Genomic DNA, 21556 nt, shown 5'->3' on the forward strand with positions numbered 1-21556 from the left:
GCATACCACAACCAACTGGCCACCCAGTTGTTCACAGCGGCTTAGCCTCCACACCACCTCCCGTTGAGAGCAGCTCCAGCCGGGGAATCTCTTTGTAGTGAGCCAGCCCCACCCCTTATCCTCAGCTGGTCTTGGCCAGTTGCAACAGCTAAGCAATCAGGCCCACCTGTATCCTGACATACACCAAACCCAAGAACACTAGTGAAGTGGGTAGGTTATCGCGCCTTTCAGTGTCCCTAGAGACTCCAGAGCTACCCATGGCCCATACTTACTCTCAAATAGCTTCAAACAATTCCTATTAAGTTTTCAGTTAGGCAATTAGGCAATAACTATTAACATCTTAATACATGTTTCCTTCCTCCTTCCCCAGTTCTGCCTTCCCAGGTTTATCTCTCTGGAAGAGTAAAGAAGTAATTAGACTTTCTGTTGTTTTACACCACCAAGTTTGTGGCAATTTATTTCAGCAGCCCTAGGAAAATAATACAATGGCCTTGACAGAAACACTTTTGTATTAATCAGTTCAGGCTGCTATAACAACATACCACAGACTGGTTGGCTTAAACAACAGAAATGGCAAGTTTAAGAGCAAGATGCCAGCAAATTTGGTTGCCAGTGATGGCCCTGTCTCTCCTGGCTTGCAGACAGCCGCTTTGTCACTGCGTCGCCCCATGGCAGAGAGACAGAAGAAGAAGAAGTGAGCTCTGGCCTGTCTCTTCTCATTAGGGCTCTATCCCCATCATGTGGGGCCTTCCTCATGCCCTCAAATAAACAACATTCTTCCAAACGACCCACCTCCAAATATCATCACACTGAGCTTTAGGGCTTCAACATATGAGTCTGGGGTGGGGGAAGGGCACGCAAATATTCAATACGTAGCACTGTTTCGATGATGTTTCTGGAACACAGATTCCTCTCGGGGGGATGACTTAGTTCTCCTTCCACCAATGTCATACGCTCTCTCATCACTTACCGCTCACGAAGAGGGGGCTTTGTATTCTCTACTACGAGATAGTAGGGAAAACACAGAGACTTAGCATGCAACCTCTAAACATTTCTATCACTCTGGTTACTAATTTTGTCACTGAAATTCATTCATTCATTCATTCATTCATTCAACCAAGCTATGTAACGTATATACTAAGCAACTTTTAGTTAACATCACTGAGGGTCAAAGCGGAGGAATCTATAGATGCTTTATTAACATGCAACCCAGAATCAGGGTTCTTTCTATCTAGAATGACTTTCTATCTAGAATGGTCTACTTCCCTCCAGTGGGGCAAGGAAAACAAACCTCATGTAACCTTCTCTCTGTCTGAAAGGAAACTGGCCACTGGACAAGGTTGGAATCAGAAAACACATAGTCAGGAGTGTGAGTGCAGTCAAGCTCAATTTTTTTTTGTAATACATATGCCTGGGGAACAGTGAAACCAGAAGGTGCGATCTCTTAATTGTCATTTAGTTTCAGCGATAACACCTTTTTCTGATTTTTCTCTTTCCTCCCGAGCTGCTGTTCTTCAGTCTTATTTGCTGGAACTTCCTCCTCTGGCTGATCTCTAAATAGCAGGGTATCCCTGGGGTCAGTACTCTTGTCTCCTCTAATGACATGCAGACCTAACCTACGCCATCCAGGGCCATGGTATTAAATGACTCCTGTGTGCTGACAAACTCCACACATGTGTCTGCAGCCCACCTCTTAACATTCCCCTAGACGTCTATAATGAAGTCTGTCATTCAAAACTAATAAATCCAAAACAGTCCTTTATACATTCCACCCCACAGGCCACTTTTTCAGTAATCCTCATTCCATTAAAATTCACCCGCATTCATCTAAATTCACAGCCAAAAAATCTAGAGTCATACTCAACTCTACGCTCCCTTCCATGCCCCATAGCCAATTCATCAGTAAGTTTTACTGGCTCAATCTTTAAAACATTTTCCAAACCTGACCATATTCTATCACTGTCAGTGCTGCCATAGCAGTCCATGTCATCATAATTTCTTACCTGGATTATTTCAATAACATGCCAACTCACCTGCTCCGTTTCCACTCTGAGCCTCTTACTTTCCACACAACAGGCAGAATCAGATTTTAAAACAAATATCCTACCAAATTTCTGCTCAAAAACCTGCCGTGGCGCTCTGTCATACTTAAAGTAAAAGTCAGCATCCTTACCGTACCCTACAACGCCATGAATACTCTAAGCTCTGGTACCTCAAACCACACCCCCAACCTCTCTGCCTCAAACACTGTTATCTCAGATATTTGTATTAATCACTTCATTCAACTCTATGACCAAATGTCACCTTATTAGAGAGGCCTTTCTTGATCACTATGTTTAAGCTTTCTCTCCTTCAACATTCACTAACCCTTCGTTTTGTGTGTTAAATCATGTTATATATTTATTTCCTGCTTGTTTATGATCTGCCTCCCCCACTAGAATGGAAACACCATGAGGTCAACAACTTTGTCTTAATCACTGCTGTATTTCCAACATTCAGAATAGTGCCAGGCAATCAACAAATATGTATTGACTGAGTAAGGTATTAGTCTGCTCCAGCTGCCATAGCAAATACACAGAAAGGATGGATTAAACAACAGAAATTTATTTTCTCACAGTTCTGGAAACTGGAAGTCGAAGAACAAAATTCCAACTGGTTTGGTTTCTGGTGCGAGCTCCCTTCTGCTTGTACACAGCTACTACCATGTTTCCCTGAAAATAAGACCTAGCTGGACCATCAGCTCTAATGCGTCTTCTGGAGCAAAAATTAATGTAAGACCCAGTCTTATTTTACTATAAGACCAGGTATAATATAATATAATATAATATAATATAATATAATATAATATAATATAATATAATACAGGGTCTTATATTAAGTTTTGCTCCAAAAGACACATTAGAGCTGACGGTCCGACTACGTCTTATTTTCGGGGAAACACGGTACCTTCTTGCTATGACCTTTCCTTGGAATGTACACAGGGAAAGAGGGAGAGGGAGAGAGAAAGATGGGGGGGCAGTTAGAGGGATAGATAGATAGATAGATAGATAGATAGATAGATAGATAGATAGATAGATAGTAGATAGGTAGATAGATATTGATTGAGTGCTAGCTTTCTGGTGTCTCTTCTAAGGAGACAAATCCTATCATATTAGGGCCACATCCCTATGACCTCATTTAACCTTAATTGCTTCCTTACAAGCCCCATCTCCAAATATAGCCACACTGGGGATTGGGGCTTCAACATGCAAATTTGGGGTGAAGGGGATAAAAATATTCAGTCCATAATAAATGAATAAAAAACAGGCAACCAACACTGAGGAAGAAATCAATGTCCTATGCTACGAGGAACTGAAGGGTTTAAAGAATAAAATCTAAATTCACTTTAATTATTTTAATCTCTCAAAATGAAAAAGACAAATAAAAGAAGGGGACTTGGCTTCACGTCTTATCACACATTACTTATGTAAATGATGGATGGTGATTAAAGATAATCATTCAAGTAGACTATGAATGATATATCTGTTAGGACACAATTGCAATTGGAAAGCACTTGAAAACACAAAAATTTGACTAGTGTTTGTACCTATTAGTTATATCTGTAGGTATCTTTTCACCTCCTCTTTATTACTCTAGTTCCTTAAGCGAGACTGCACTTTTTAGCATCAATTTTATTAAACTGATGCAGATTCATGCCCTAGATGATGAGCAACCCTCAGTTATCTTTTCAAATCAGTACTTGTTTGAGCCATCTAAACAATTTCAAAACTGCTTAAGGGAAAAACAAAAATTGGGTCCAAACATAAAGTAACCTTGAAGTTCATTTGCTGAAGATTATATAACTTTGCAATTATTCACTAGCTTCCTTCTCTGTAAGAGGATTATCCACCCCCATCCATTTCCACATGACTTGTCAGTACTTCCTGTGGAAAGAGAAGAGTTCCCAGCCTCAGTGACTTTGGGCTTGGCCATATGACAAGTTTCGGTGAACAGAATATGGGTAGATATGACATCCATCATGCCCAAGAGGGAGCTTTTAGAGCATCATGAGTTCCCCAGCTCTATTGCTCGTTCCCTCTGCTTCCAGAATAGGCAAGTTCTCCACAGGGGCTGCTTTCTCAGTCTGTATGAGAAGACATATGGCGCGGAGCCACAGCCAGCCCCTCTAGTGACATACATGAGAAACAAATCCTTGTCTATAAGCCAGTGAGATTCAGGCACTGTTAGCTACCACAGCAAAGCTGACTAATACATAAGTGAAATGAAAAGAACAAAGATAAAAATAAAAGCCAGATATTTTATTTTTGTAATATTAATTTTGCATTACCTACGTATCTGTTCTAAAGCATACAATACTGTTTTCAATTATTACAACTTCCACGATTTCTCGCATTTCTGTTTGAACATAGACTAGGAACACATAGTTTATATTAATAATGAGAATAACTAGCATTTTTTTTACTGCTTACTATGTTACAAGCATGGTTCTAGGAACTTGTGCACAGATCATATAATTTCTTCCTTACATCAGCTCTAAAAAGAATCATTTTTGTCTCGATTGTTTACACAAGGGAACTGATACTTAAACCGGTTAAGTAATTTTTCCTAGGTCACATAATTAGCAAGTATTGCAATTAGAACTGGACAGGCAAGTTAAAACCAGGTCATGAAGGGAAACAGAAGGGTACAAAGATCTGCCAAGCCAGACCCAAACACTGACTCTTCCAAGAAATCTCAGAGTATTTGCCATAACTACAAACCCTGCTTGAACCAACTTCAAGCCTTTCCTACACGTGGGTCTCCTTGCTCTATTCCATGTGACTGCCATCCCGACTGTTGATAACTGAACAAAACATGAGCTCTTGACCCCAACATAGCCACCTAAACTGCACTGTTTTGAACCAGGATGCAGGCCTTGTTTAAGGATAGCGACTTAAACATTGGCTAACAGCCTACAAGGTGACTTGGGTTGAGAGGGCTGCTCAATAGAATTAACTTGGTCTCATCACAGTTTCTCTGCTGGGGAGTTGGAATGTGAGATTGTCAAAGGGAGACACAGGCAGAATGAGGAAGAGAAATATCATGAGAGAGAGAAGACTGGAGAGGTTATTGGTCAAATTCCCATTTGTGAAGCAAAAGGCCTCCTTACATGCATGAAAATACCACCACCTACAGTTCTTGTTTCTCCTCACATGGGGCACATATAAAATTCGCAAAGTTTATCTGTTTTCATTAAGCAAGCTTCCGAGAAATTACACATATTTCAACACATGAAACACACAGTCACACAATGCTTTCAAAGGTCACAAACTCTGCCTTCTTAACAGCTTTAATGTTGCTCTCAAGAAAGGAAAAAAAAAGCCTGCCCATTTAATCAGCCCCCAGTAATATGATATAGTTATGACTGAATGCTATCAGTTACCAAGGCAAATGTGCAGCATTATTGTCCCAAGAAAGGTAATATAAGTGATAAGAGTATCTCCCCTCTCTGAGGTAGTAACCAACCAGCTTGTGTCCACAGAGCCTAGATGTATTTTGGGAAAGTCTCTTTTGTATCCATCCCCAAAGCCAATGAAATGGAGATCCAGTTCAAGTAAGTTGTCTTACCAGCTTTATCACAAGGAAACAGAAGGTCAGCATCACTTAGCATTGTGCATCATTTAGCATTGTTTGGGTGGTACCAAAGAGAGAAAACAGAAGAATACTTCTTTAGCCTCTCTCCACAACTTAGTGTCTTAAACAGTCTATCAAAGTAGTCAAAAAGTATCCTTAATTTTGGCAAGGACCAAAATTAGAAGTATTAATACAAAGAAATCCTGAGGCAGTAAGAAGGGCAGTTGAAGCAGTGACAGGGGACTAGCCAACCTAACTGGCAGCACTATAAGTAGAGAAATTCTTAGGGGATGACTACTGTAGAACTGTTTTTGAATGACCAGTGCAGAGTAGTCACTGGTCACCTTGAAAACACAAAAATTTGGAACCAAAATTTTGCTACAAATTTTACCCTATATAATTGACTTAATTTGGGTTCCCCCAGAGCTAACACTAAAATAAAGAGTTGAATGAAAGTAGTTTACTTGAGTGGTGATCCAAAAAAACTCTAGTAAGGGAGTGAGAATGTGAGATAAGTGAAAGATGGAAGCCAATCCAGGCTACACTATTGATCAGGTGACTTCCTTAAGGCAAGTCATTAAAGAAATCAAACAAAGAAGAAATTTCAAAATTAATTAGATTCTCACAGTATCAGTTCCTGGTGTACAGGCCCTGTCGCCCTCCATTAGTTATCAGAACTCCCAATAAACTTTTACACTGAAATTCCAAATGTCTTATTAACATACTATCATTCATTCATTCATCCACTTATTAAACAATAACAATCTCACTTCAGCCACATTTTTCGATGAATTACATTGAACAATAACTCAAGTGGACAATTTTCATTTGCAAATCCTGCCACATGGTAAACTAGTTCACTAATATTCTCTCCTACCTCTTGTGGATTTTTTTGTTTTTTTAATGTAGTGACTGATCTTTAGGAGCTCTCACAGTAGAAGGAAAAAAAAATTAATGGAAGACATTATGTGACAAGAGGGGGCACACAGACTTGAAATTTAAGAGATCTCAGTTTTCGTTCCAACGTTTCTTCCTAACAAGTAATAAACTTCAACCAGTCCCGTAAGCTTCTTGGCCTCAATTTCTGCACGTGTACAATTACCTGTTCAATTAGAAGATGAATTAAGTTATTCTATAATCATTTGTGCACTAACAAAGGTAATGCCTAGTGCTTTGAAATTATTTGAAGAGGTATTCTTTTAAAATTTTTCAAGACAAGAGACAGACTGATAGCAATGCATTAGAAAGATTAATCTAGAGTATCACTCAGTAAAAGTTGGAGGCTTTTGCAGTAAACTAACGATGAAATAAGGGTGTGACATAGAGATTGTCAATACAAATGGAAAGAGGAGAATTATGTATTAAAGCAAAAATATTTGTGATGACAAATTAGAACAAAGGAGCAGCAGTCACAATGTTATTAAGTTTGGTCTCTGGGAAGATGGTAACGTCATTCGTTGAATGCCTGAACACTCACACCAGAGTCCAAATGACCAGCCACCAATCATTCCTGGTCCTATCAGCATCTCTAAGTCTTCACCACATCAAAACAGAAGAGCTGCAACATGGATTAACTTCAAATAGAGAGTTAAAGGAACTTGACCGATTAAAAGACATCACCTTCCTTCAACTTAAAAACAGAATATTAAAGATGCACCTAGAACGATGTCCAACACATATCATATTTCCCCAAAAATAAGACCTAGCCGGACCATCAGCTCTAATGCATCTTTTGGAGGAAAAAGTAATATAAGACCCGGTCTTATATTATATTAAAATAAGACCTGGTATTATACTATATTATGTTATATTATATCATATATCATATTATATTATATAAGACCCGGTCTTATAGTAAAATAAGACTGGGTCTTACATTCATTTTTGCTCCAAAAGACGCATAAGAGCTGATGGTCTGGCTAGGTCTTATTTTCGGGGAAACAGGGTAGTAGGCACTCAATATTTGTTGAGTGAACCAACTCCATTTGCAGTCAAGAAGCCCTGAAGAACAATCTTGCAAAATACAATGCTCTGCAGTATACCACACCTATGGAATCCGCAAACTCTCCTTTGGCAAACCTGCCTTATGGAGAAAATGTCATTGTCTTTTGCTACCATCAACAGCTCAAGAGAAGGAAGAAAAATAACATCTTCCTATTACCTGAGCTTTAAAACTTTCTGACACATTCTAAGAGAGTAGGTGATTTATTCATAGCAAAGCTGTAGAGCTAAGGACTAAACTTCAGCTTGATAGAATGGAAACAGCAGGATCCTTTAAAAATGAAAGTACTGCCTTTCAGCAAGAGCTGTAGCAGACTTTTAACTATTTGGGACAAATTTTCCTCCTTTATTAGTGGGAGAGGGAAAATTTCAGTAAGAGAAACTAATAGCTATCCCAAGCTCTATTTTATATTCTTCCCACTAAAATCCAATGAAAGAAAATATCCCTTTCCATCACCTGAATCTTCAAAACCCAAGCTCCAACTTTTGCCTTCAAATACCCATTTATTCTTTCTTTCCTGGCTTTGCTGTGTACTCAGACCATAGCACTGATTACAACCAACTATTCACCTGCACTCATTTCTTAAAAACGGGGTGGAAGGAGAAGCATTATATTACATTTTTTTGTCAGCCAAGTTATCTGCAAAAATTCTGATATCTGCCACCTTGTTAACATTTAATATGATTATTAAATATTTGGGCAAAGATACAGAATATCATGTTTCTCGCCATTTACTTTCCTCACTACTACACATTTGCCCCAGTATAGAGTAAATATGGAAATTAGTAGCATACATAATAAATCTGGAAAATTCCCTTTAAATATTTTGCCGTACTAAAAATCCCTTTGCTGAAACGTTTGGATGAATTCTCAGAAGTCAATATATCTTCTAAGAACATCAGAAAATGGTCCTTGTTAATACTTTTATTTATGCTGTCAAAGAAGAATCCTGCTTCCTGAAAGCTGGACTAAATCATTATGCTTCTCATTTCACCTTGCTTAAATAAACAGCGCTGTCAAAATGTGATGAATTTTTCATAATGCTGATGCTAAAAAGCTTAAGTGGAAGCATTGGAAAACCTCAAAAATTTCAGGCTTGCCCTAAAAAGCAAGTTTGTTTTTAAGTGTTTTATTTCTATATCCCTCAAATAGTTGGGATTTGAATGCTGCATTTTGTTGTTATGTTGTTGTTATAACCCAGGAATGATTCACATTATTAAAAAAACCTTACATGGGGGAGAAAGAGACAGCACAAGCAAACTACATTTGTGGAAAAGCAGACTCCTGATTAAATAAAAAACAGATTTTAAAAAGAGGAGGTAGAAGACTGGGATTTTGAGACGGAATCAGTGGGACTATTATGAAGAGTTTAAATATGGGACACAGATGAAGAGGCAAATAAGCTGTAGCAATAATTTATCATGAGTTCTGGCTGGAGGTCTTCAGCAGATGAAACTTACTCATTTACTTGAGGGAATAGTTGACCCACCAGTCGACGTCCCTAAGCTAAACCAACTTTTCTTTTCAATGGTTCTAATTGTGGACAGTTCAAGTTGGCCATATGAGAAATTTGAACCTAGCAGTGATTTCATAATACGGTAGGTCATATCTGTGTATCTGGCTGGACTTATATGCCCTGTATCCATTCCTTCGTCCTAACTGATTATTACTCAAATGGTGTTCTTTTAAAAGGTAAACCAGCCAACAATTTCAATGTATTGTGAGTTTCAATTAGGTTGCACAGCATTAAGAGTAAATTTGGAGTCTTTAGGTTATAGATTATTTTTCATATGCTACTCATTTTATACTTTATTACATAACTGAATGACATGCAGCATTTTCAAAATGGATGTGTATAATTTATGTTTTATAGTCCAATTAATTGCGCTCACTAGGCATATAGTAAACATTCCTCAACTTCTAGGTGTGTAGTTGCAGGGGAAAAAAGTGTGCTCGTATTTCCACATTTAATTTTTAGTTTCTTTTAAAAATTAAATCATATCTGTTGAGCACAATTTCAAAATGAAGGAAACTAGAGGAAAAATCATCACACATTTAGTACAACCCCCACATTTTTAGCTGTATGGTTTAAAATACATGAACAACTAAACAACCATTGGACCTAACCTATTCAACTGAATGGGACTGTATTCATGAAGAGAATCATGAACAGAGTTTGAACTCAATTGTCTGTGATGGAAAAAATATGAGAAGGCAATGCTTCAGTATAGCAGAAATTAGAAAATCAATGTACCAAATACTGTGTTGATATTTTTCACTTTTACTCAGCACAGAATTCTACATGGCAAATATATCTGAAACCTAACATTGCCTTAAAGTAAGTATGTCTGAAATCCAATATTGTTTTAAAGTGGGTTTGTTTACTTCAAAAACATCAGTAATCAGAGTCTATTTCTGGGACATTTCATCTACTTTAATGAATCTTTTCACAGAGTAACCAGACTAGGCTAATTTTGGGCTATTTACCTGGAACCAATATGCCAACAGAGTAACATAAAATATGATTTCGTTATCCCTATCATTATAGAAATTGGAACAATTTACACAGGGGAAATTATAAGACTCAAACAGTAAATGTTTCCCTACTTAACATGTTATAATACCTCTAGCAAAGCATTTTTCCCTGAAACAATAACTCCCCATGACTGTTTTGTTTTTGTTCTGTTTTTTTCATTTTCTTCCAAATGAAAGCACTTACTTAAAACTATACAGTGTCATGAAAGATTCTTTAAAATTCAAGAAAGTATCCTACTATTCTCTCCCTGATCCGTTTTCAACAATTCCACACTCCACATTAAGATTTTTCCTGAATCAAAATTGATCCAAAATATGTTTAATGACATAATTTCTTTGCAGAAAATATAGAAACTCTACAGATTTAAAAACTCTAAAGTCCTATGTTTGATGCCACCATATTTTTACTATAAACTGAAAAACCTTCCGGGAAGTTTCTCTGCAAGTATAACCTCTGCTACACGGTTCATTTATTTGCTGTATCTCAGTCTGAAGAGAACAAATAGCAGTTCATTTTAAGGAGCTCCCAGGTCCTCTTGGGAACCGTAGAATGCCTTGGGCAACTTGGACAATGTACGCAATCAATAAATGCCTGTGTTTCTTCACATCAATATTTCTGAAACATTCATCACACTGCATGTGCCTAATCAAAAGCTGAAAAGGTAGTAACTACAGATTTGAACACAAAGTGTTTACAAAAATCAGTGCAAATACAGCCTATCAGCTTGGTGAGGGTCTTATATCCCAAGTTCCTAGTTCTCTGCCTGGCTCCTAATTAAATATACAGTAACTACATATTGTATCAATGCAGAAAACAGTTCATAGGGAAATATGCATATTTTCCATAACAGACGCACATGTTTGAATTGTTCGACCTCTTAGAAAATGGTTACTCGATAAGACTACAATGAGCCCTTGGCCAACCTCTAGATTAACACACTTCTGAGTTCTGTCATCTTTGACCATGTGTGCTTGATTTGGCTCTTTAGACAACTATATCATACTCTTTCTTTTATTTCTTGAATTTGTTTTTTTTCCAGTTCAACTCAACAGGTATTCTGAAGTAAGTACATTCTTTGACAATCTACTATGAGTATGTAAACAACATTTGCTATAGAAATCTCTTGAATATTTTGACTTTTCAATCTCAATACATCAACACAAAATATTTGTGTTTAATGGTGCAACTGAACCCCAATTATTTTTTTTTAAAAAAAAGCTCTTTGTCATTCATTGATAGGCTCATAGTTACGTATGTCCGCAACATCAAGCCAAGAATTGTTAGCTGATGGCCACCTCGGAGGCGTCAAACGAAGGCACTCAAATGCTTCAGTGATTCACAAGGCTGCCGAATTGCAAAGGGATGGTAGAGTGGACCAGGGGCAACATTATAATTCTGCCACCAGATTCCCTGGTACTGAAGTGTTAAGTACTAGAAAGAGTTACCAAGGGTGTGTGTGTATGAAATCATTTTAGGAACTATATCTCCAATAGAAAGATAATGCTTTGTGAGATGTTCTAGGAGTAATCTTATCACTTTAGCCTGAAATACCACTAGCTCTGATTCTAAGATCAGAATGGAGAGAACGTTTTGCACAAGAATAATTTTATTATTTATTTAGCACTGAGTGACCATACAAAATCTAAACGTTCAACATAACTGAGTTCCCTCCTTTGGGTTTGTTTGTGCCTCGCTGCTCCTGAGTGAGAGGAGACATATAAGAAGCAGCCGAAGTGGAAGTAACATGTGTGTAAGTGAGGAGGCCTCTGCTGGCTCCGCTGGGGTGCAGGCATGGACAGAGAGAGGAGCTTCATGTTTCCTAGAGTGGACATGGACCCTGTCAACTCTGAAAAGAGCCCAGCCCCTTAAATGGGGCCAGTGACAGTTGAGGTTTCCAAAGTGCCTCAGAAAGATGAGACACAATTTACACAAAGATGCTTATGAACTGGAACGTCTGATCTTTTGCTCTCTCCTGAATCTGGCATTGCTTCCACATAACTTTAACACAAACCTTTTTCAGATCTGTGGGTTATAACAAACTCACAGAAATTCCTAATCAAGGCTATTTAAAATTGACCTTTAAATCTTTCTTCCAGTACAGACTGTAATTTGGGGACTATTTTATTAAGAAACATTTTATAGCACACACAATGTGCTAAGCACAGTTCTAAAGTGCCTCGTAAACATTACTCCCTTTAATAATTATAACAACCTTTTGAGTCATGTAACATTATGATTATTCCTATTTTACAAATAAAGAAACTTAGGCAGAGAAAGTGAATATGCACCTTGCCCAACTCATGCTGCAAGGAAATGGCAGAGTTAAACCTCAGATGATCTTGCCCCAGCATCCACACTCATAACCGCCCCACTACACGCCTGTCATAAGTGATTCGTTTTTTTTGTTTTGTTTTGTTTTGTTTTGTTTTAACAAATGGCACTCGTTGATAAATACAGGTATATCTGAATCCATATTCTGCCATACTTCTCAACAATTTGACAAATTATTTGCTTTTTTTACCTGTAAAATGGGGATACAGTATTCCCATCTTAAATACAGGGGGTACTCAGCACCCCAGTAGATGCCTGAAACCACAGATAGTACCGAACCCTAAATATACTACGTTTTTTTCCTATACATACATACCTATGATAAAGTTTAATTTATAAATTTGGCACAGTAAGAGATTAACATTAGTAATAAAATAGAACAATTATAACAATATACTGTAATAAAAGTTATGTGAATGGCTTTGGGGCCATCATTAAGTAACATAAGGGTTACCAGAACACAAGCACTGTGATACCACAACAGTCAATCTGATAACCAAGACGGCTACTAAGTGACTAAAGCACAGGGAGTGTCTACAGCGTGGACATACTGGACAAAGGGCAGATTCACACCCTGGGCAGGACAGACCCAGACAGCGTGAGATTTCATCATACTACTCAGAACGGCATGCAGTTTAAACTTTATAAATTGTTTCTTTTTTTAACTTTCCAGTTAATATTTTCAGACTGCAGTAACAAACCCTAGAAAGTGGGAGGCACTGCTGTAATATGGCCTACTCAAATTAAATGGACTGAAGTAAAGCTAAATTCTGCATAATGTCTGGCACCTAGTAAGCACACCACAAGTGGCTGTTAGTTTTTTATCATATCATTGCAAATAGTGATAGGAGGATTACCATCACAAAATTAAAAATAATAATTAGCTACTATGTTTAGGATCTCTAGTATATTTTCAACAATTCATCACCTCATTTAATCTTTGCAAAAATGCTGCAAGGAAAACAGGACTCCTGTTCACATATTAAAAATATGTAAGACACCAAAATTGAGTAATAAATCTGAGACCTCGTATCTATAAAGTAGTCTGAGAGTTTGTGTGATTTTTTTGAAAGAGAGGGAAAAAAAATTAAGCAGGGGTCAAGGAAGTGACTGCTTCTATGTGTTTGACTGAGTGGGTCCTGAAACACATAAATAAAATAAATAAATAAATAAATAAATAAATAAATAAATAAATAAATAAATAAATTGTAAAAATGTAACTGTCCTCATCTGACCTGACTCTTTTCCATTGAATACAGATGACTGCATACTGTATTTCCTAAAAGCCATGGATATATATTTCAGGTACATCAACAAGCATAATATTGACATCATTCTATTTTTATCCTCCCAAGAGTATTTGTGCTGTCACTGACGTTTTGTTGTCTTTGTTTTGTTTTGTTTTCAAAATCCTTGAGGAAGATGTAATGTAGAAGTACAGTATACTAATACATATTGATTTAGACCTTTCACACCACTTACAGAGAAGATAAAACCTCCTGTCTTTTAAAAACCAATTAACACATTAATCTTGATTGCAAGAGAGTGTTATCTATTACAGTATCCATTAACACAATAAGTAATTTGAAATATATATAATTAAATATGTCTCCTCAAGCTAGCAAAATATGTGAAAATAGAAGAATTTTGAATAATTTGCCTTTTTTCAGGCCAATAATGCTTTGCTTAGGTTCAGCTGCTAACAAATTTATTTATTATTTTTTTCTAAGAAAAATGCAAACTAATGGAAGCTTTCACTTAATTGATAAGTTAAGGCAGAATTAAAGATATTTTTACATCTGCATTTTGAGTTATATGTATAATAACTGACATGCGTCCTTTCAATATACCATTAAGTGGATTTTTTTAAAACGAACATGTATTATTAAATGAAATAATGCATGCAAAGTACCTAACAGTCTGCTTATCACTTAGAAAGCAATCAATCAACACTGGCTATCCTTTTTAAGATTATGCTTTAGATTGATCATGTATTTTTCTGAAGTCTTTATGATCTGCCAGTATAGACAGCATCAAAAGTACTTAATTGGGGTGGGGGGTGGGAGATGAAGGTAAGGGGGATCAAATATATGGTGATGGAAGGAGAACTGACTCTGGGTGATGAACACACAATGGGATTTATAGATGATGTAATACAGAATTGTACACCTGAAATCTATGTAATTTTACTAACAATTGTCACCCCAATAAATTTAAAATATATATATATATATATATATATATATATATATATATATATATAATGTTACCAAAATGATCAGAAAAAAAAAAGTACTTAATTTAAAGAAAAAGGATATTTACCATGTTTCCCTGAAAATAAAACCTAGCTGGATAATCAGCTCTAATGCATCTTTTGGAGCAAAAATTAATATAAGAACCGGTCTTATTTTACCATAATATAAGACCCAGTATAATATAATATAGTATAGTATAGTATAGTATAGTATAGTATAGTATAGTATAGTATAATATAATATAATACAACATAATATAATATTGGGTCTTATATTAATTTTTGCTCCAAAAGATATATTAGAACTCATTGTCCGGCCAGGTCTTATTTTCGGGGAAATAGTACTAAGAGGTTTGCCATTACATGTTATCTGCCATTTGAGTAAAGTTGGGCATGTATTGAACAGCAACTCTCCTGCCAACATTAAGGTAGAAAACAAATGCATCAGAAGCTAGTAAAAGTGAATGCCCAAGGCTCTCGATTTTAACAGCTTCTGTCTGTCCTCAACCAAAGAGTGTGAAACGTACTGAACATGCCCCCCAAAATTCATATGTTGAAACCCCAACCCCTAGTGTGATGGTATTAGGTAATCAGAATGGGATTAGTGTCCTTATAAAAGAGACCCCAGAGCTTCCTCTCACCCTCTTTGCACCGTGTGAGAATACAACGTGAAGAGCTGTCCTCATCTCTGAAAAGGGCCTAACCAGAACCTAACCCACCTAATCCTGGACTTCTACCCTCCAGAACTGTGAGAAATAAATTTGTGTTGTTTATAAGCCACCCAGTCTAGGGTACTTTGTTATAACAGCCCAAAATAAGACAGAGTGTACCTGTCCTCAGAAGGCCTCTTCGTCCATCTATATGAAGGGCCCCTTAAATAGCTTCGAGTGAAAAAGAAAATGTGTTTTCCATCCTCTGAGGCTATGGGGCATATTGGGACCTGAATGTTATAGCCACAGCCAAGATGGAAGTCCCTTCTCTTGTAAAGTACCCACAGTAAATTCATGGAGAACCTAGTTCTGTGCCACCTGTATAGTTCCCTGCTTCAGGATCAGAACTTCATGTACTTTCTATGTCTCAGATCAACTATCTTACTGCAATCTATTCAAAGCCAGCATGTGAGGAAGGGACTTAAAAATTGAAAGTATATGTACCCCTATGTTCACTGCAGTATTATTTATGGTGGCCAAGACATGGAAACAACCAAAGTATCCTTCAATAGATGATTGGATAAAGAAGATGTAATATATATATATATATATATATATATGTATATGTATATGTATATGTATATGTGTATATATATATATATATATATATATATATATATATATACACATACACACACACACACACACACATACACACACACACATAATGGAATATTACTCGAACATAAGGAAAGATGAAATACTGCCATTGCAACCACGTGGATGGATCTTGAGATTATCATGCCAAGCAAAATAAGTCAGACAGAAAAAGTCAAGAACCATATGACTTCACTCATATGTGGGATATAAAACTGAAAGCAACAAATAAACAAGATAAACAAAAACTCACAGACACAAACAACAGTTTAGTTATTATGAGAGGGTAAGAGGGAAGGTAAAGAAAGGAAAGGGGGTTAAATACATGGTATGGTGATGGAAGGAGAACTGACTCTGGGTGGTGAACACACAGCGCAATATATAAATGAAGTATTACAGAATTGTACACTCGAAACCTATGTAATTTTACTAATCATTGTCACTCCAATAAATTTTAATTAAAAAAAAAGAATTAGGAAATTTATAGCCTTAAATGCATATATTAGAAATGAAGAAAGGCTCAAAACCAATGATCTAATAAGCTTCCATCTTAAAAAAGCTAAAAGAACAGCCAATCAACTCCAAAGAAAATATTAAAAAAGGGAAATAAAGAATAGAAAATATACAATAAAGAAAATCAACTAAACTAAAAATTGTCTCTTTGGAAAGATTATATACCCCTAGCAAGAAAATGAATTACCAATATCAGAAATGAAAAAGGGGATATCACATAGACCCTACAGACATTAAATGAATATAACAAGAGAATATTATAACCAACTTTATGTCAAGAAATTTAACAATTCAGCTGAAATAAACAAAGTCCTTAAAAACACAGTACCCCCAAAACCAATACAAGAATAGAAAACCTGAATATTCTAATATCTGTTTTAAAAACTAAAAACTGTTCTTAAAAAAACATCACCACAGAGAAAACTCCAGGCCCAAATGGCTTCACTGCTGAATTCTTCCAAAATTTAAAGAAGAAATTATACCAATTAATCCAAAGGCTTCCAGAGAATAAATATTAGCTATCATTTTTTTTAAAAAAAGTAATAATAAAATTATTTAAAACTTGAAAAAATAGTAAATATTAAAACATTAAAGAAGTACATATGAAATATAAAAATTATAACAAAGTTAAAACAAAAAGAAGAATGAAAGAAATTAGAACCAATCTCTTCTTGACATATTTAAGACTGGATTTTATCTATTAGGAGTCATTTCTATACTGGCCTGAGCAGTAGCATGGAAAAATAATCTTTAAAGAACATTAAAGAGATAGGATCAGTATTAAGTTTTAATCATTTTATTCACATAACTTGACATGTCTAAAAAATAAGTGGATAGAATCATAAACTGATGTAGTATTATACTCACGGAAAATAGACTACATCCAGGTATTTTCTACAAAAGCGACCTACTTTATAATTATTGAATTTGCTTTTGCTATTTTTATTTTTGGCAAAGAAATGGACTATGATGATAGAATTGTGGGAAATAATCAATGAGAGGACGAGGCCAATTGCCCAGCACACATTTTCTCCCTTTCCTACCTAGGCTTTTTTAACAACTCAAGAAGAAACCAACGTATCACAATGTAATATACTGTAACAGGAGGACTAAATGTATTTGCTGGCAGCAGACACATGTGTGTCTATTCAACAGTCCCTGAGTAATCCTTAGCATGATGGATCTGAATAAGCCATTATGGCTTTAACTGGTAAATGAGACATGTCATTGCACTGTATTTATAACAAAAAGAAAGACATCCTTATGGACCATTGGCCTAGAGCCTCATGAGGTCTTTAAACACAGTCCTAGGAAAGTTCTCATGCAGACAGGCAGGCCAATAAAACTGAAGCCCGGCATGTTATGAAATTGTTATCAAAATTCCCTGACGTGGGTGGCCCTTGTTCTCATAGGTTCTGCCTCCATTAACTGAAAATGTCCTCTGGTTTTCAATTCAGCTATCGTCTAAAAGTCATTTGGTTTTGGTTTTGGTTTTTCTTTGTTTTAATGTGCCTTCCCTCACCCTGCCTTTGTTTCTGGACACAAGCTCTGTATTTCCACACCTACCTTCCAATGTTACATGGTGGCCCATGCCCAGTACTTGCAAATAACCTCCCGTTCCTTACCTGGCCTAATCCCAGGCTCTGGCTCTGTCATACACTGGATTTCTTTTTTATTTTTTTATTAATCCATTTCATTTGTTTCTGTTTAAAAACGAAGGCAAAAAGTAGAGTATGCTAAACTAATCTTTAGGATCAGATTACAGTCTATTTTTCTGGAAGTTCAATGTTGAAAGCTGAAACATATCTGAGGGGGATAAAAAGCTGTTCTGAAAGCAAGGTTTGGATTTTGAACCTTCACCGTTGTTAGTTTTTATAATTATTAAGAGTATTTATCACAGTGTTGTTCAGCAGAACCACATTTCCCCTCTTGCCCATGAGACCTCTTTAATAATTTATTACTGGTGCGGTGAAGCTAAGGAAGCCTTTTCTCCACAGAATGAGGAGAAATACTTCACAGAAAATCAGGTGAACCTTTTTCTTATTCCCCAAGGAAGCTTTTAAAGTTCACAAGAGCGGAAGAGCTAATGTGTTTCCCTCATCTGAATGATACCATGGCAAAAATATGGATTAAAAAGTGAATTCCTGGAATGAGAGATACAAATGGGAGCAGCAATAAGTAGCTAATTAGGCGTCTGGCCCAGTTACATAACATGTAGTTACCCAAGTTCATGCAGGACTTCAGGAAACCAGGGAAGACAAGCAGGAGAGCACTTCCCATTCCAAAATACCTTAAAACGATAACTCTATTAGCGTTTTATTATAGTCGTGTATTTCCTGCAGGTCAAGCAAGGGACAAGCCTATGCTACTCTACCGTGTTTAGGAAACAGGTCAGAATTTCACCTTTGTGGTTTGTTTAGGAAAATCCTAAGACACAAAGATGTTAAAATAGGATTCAATGTCAGTTATGACTGAGTCCCTAAGTCAAAATGTCAATTACTACCATGTTCCAAACCGGGTTTCCAGACCACCAAAATATCACTGTACTTGAAAAGGAGATGGACAACTCAATCTTGCAGCTTTTATTTTAGTCCCCACTTTAAGTATGTAAGACGTTGAAACTGGATGTTTGAGAGAGAATTTCTTTGGATAAAATGATTAGCGTGCTGTGTCTATTTCTCTCTCCCCTGCTCTCCTGCTATGAGGAGAACAGAGAATGTTTCTCTCCTCAACCTGAGCATGATGAAAAAAGATTAAAAAGGCCCATTTGGAGAGGTTGATGTATGTCTCCCAATATGAGCAGCTGGAGATTAACCATCCACATGTGAAGAAACCGCTGGGGAGAGAGCTCTGTCTGAGGGGAGGTCTGTGAAGATCCTACAACCTGCCATTTTCCATCTGCCAAGAACTCTTATGGCAGGACTTGCTAAGTAAATCTCTCCTGCTCCCTACATGATCTGGTGGAGCCAGAAACATAGATAGTAAGAAAAGGGAGAAGAGGTAGAAACTTTCTCCAGGGGACGCAGAATAATTAATGCCATAGAATGCATTTGAAGAAAAGGTGGGAAAACAAAAGTAAAGTTGCTTTATAATTGACACTAGTAGTCTCATTTGTTCAGTGTTCTGCTTACTAAAATAATTATTCATGTTCTTCTTTCAGAATGAAATATATGTTTTCCTACAAGGCAAAGAAATGGTTTTTATTGTAAGTTGATTTTTTTTAAGTAATATATATTTAGCTAATAAAAATTCTCTACTGAATTCATTTTGTAATCTTAAAAAAATAATAATACTGTGTTTCACTGAAAATAAGACCTGGCTGGACCATTAGCTCTAATGCGTCTTTTGGAGCAAAAATTAATATAATACTCAGTATTATATTATATTATACCCAGTTTATATTTCATATTCTATTCTATTATATTATATTGTATTATACCTGGTCTTATATTAAAATAAGACCGGGTTTTGTATTAATTTTTGCTCCAAAAGACACATTAGAGCTGATGGTCCGACTAGGTCTTATTTTCGAGGAAAAACAGTAATAATCTTTAAATTCTTCTAAGATTTTGTGGTAAGTATCATATAAATTCAGGTCCTCAGAGGTTTCATCCAATGAGTACATAAATTTCTTCCATAAATTCCTCAAAAGTAGTCAACTGGCCTCTGATTAAGTAGGCTCCAGGTCCATGACTGTGTGAACAATTTCAGCCTTTGTTTGAGAGTGTTTATTATTAAAAGTCCATCCTTATACTTAAGATAAAATCTAAAGTTTTCAGCCCATCCACTGCTTTGGCTGCTTGGCAAAAATACACTCACCCCTTCAATTCCCAGATCAACCCCCTCCAAAGACTTTTCTCGGTCCGTTCGAGTTGACTTGGTTCCCTCCTCTTGTGTCGCCACTGTGCCTCTTCTTTACTTTACCACGTCACTTAGCACAGTGTGTCTCATGTCTTGGTTTATGTCACTGCCTCCTTCTCTAGACTAAGCGTTGCTTTTTGCTTGTTAATCCATTGTACCGGGTCCTGCAGAGGAATCTAAGATAATGGAAGGTGGTTCCTGCCCTCTGGTTGCAATAAGCCCACAAACAGGGATAAAGCATGGACATAGATAATCTTAACATAAACTAGAAGGATGGAAGTGTCTAAGGGAGGTGTATTTCCTGAAGGAGAAATATTATTTATTTTGTCTCTTGCTAGAGTGAACTTAACTATAGCCTCATTTTTGTTCCTATCCTTTACACAATACTTTACATTCTATAGTTCAATTTACCAGTACTTGGTGTTTGATCTTATCAAAAATGATTTTTTTTCTGGTTTAGAGAACAGAAAAACCTTAATATAGCTGATGGCATTTGAATTAAATACTCAAGGACAGACAGCATGAGAAAAGGACCCCTGCACAGAAAATAAAACGATGAGGAGGAAAAGTAACCAAATCAGCTGCCACATAACATATGCAAGGACTAGCAGGTCCTTTGGTTCAGCAGAAGCCCTGGATACACGATTGAGATAATCAGGTGTAGCTTAGTCAGAATACAAAGAACTTGAGCACCAAATGTGCTGAACACATCCACCCCCCTTGGAGGTCTGCAAAAGTAAAAAAGATTCAGGGCCCCACTTCTCACTTCAGACCTTGAAGAAATTGATTTCTTCTCCCAATCCTTCAGCAATTAGGCCAAAGGCATGAAACCCACTCTTGGCTGGTCAAATGTTCTCCAGCAAGACCCAGAATATTACAGGATATAAGGACAGTTAGAAATAATGAAGGTTTTGGTGAAAGCTGAGCCAAGTGCCCCGCTGCACAAGAGTTGGGATTCTTATTCTGTATTATTTAAGAACATGATTTCCTCAAAAACTCAAAAATTAAAAATTTCCTAGAATTCTCAATTTGTATCCAATTGGTATTTCTAGAACTCAACATGTTTAAATTCAGCATTGCAAATCACCTAAACTATTTGAAACTCTAGTGCAAAACGTTAGTACATAGTGTGTAAAGAA

The 21556-nt window shown here is 36.6% G+C and overlaps 1 protein-coding gene across 6 annotated transcripts in view; it reads right to left on the reverse strand.

Moving 5' to 3' along the window:
* The window catches only part of CHODL (chondrolectin), a 431404-nt gene that overhangs the window by 181376 nt on the left and 228472 nt on the right, over positions 1-21556 (reverse strand). The gene's annotated exons all lie outside the window — the stretch shown is intronic.

Source organism: Rhinolophus sinicus, linkage group LG01, assembly GCF_036562045.2.
Source record: "Rhinolophus sinicus isolate RSC01 linkage group LG01, ASM3656204v1, whole genome shotgun sequence".
NCBI classification, from domain to species: Eukaryota; Metazoa; Chordata; class Mammalia; order Chiroptera; family Rhinolophidae; genus Rhinolophus; species Rhinolophus sinicus.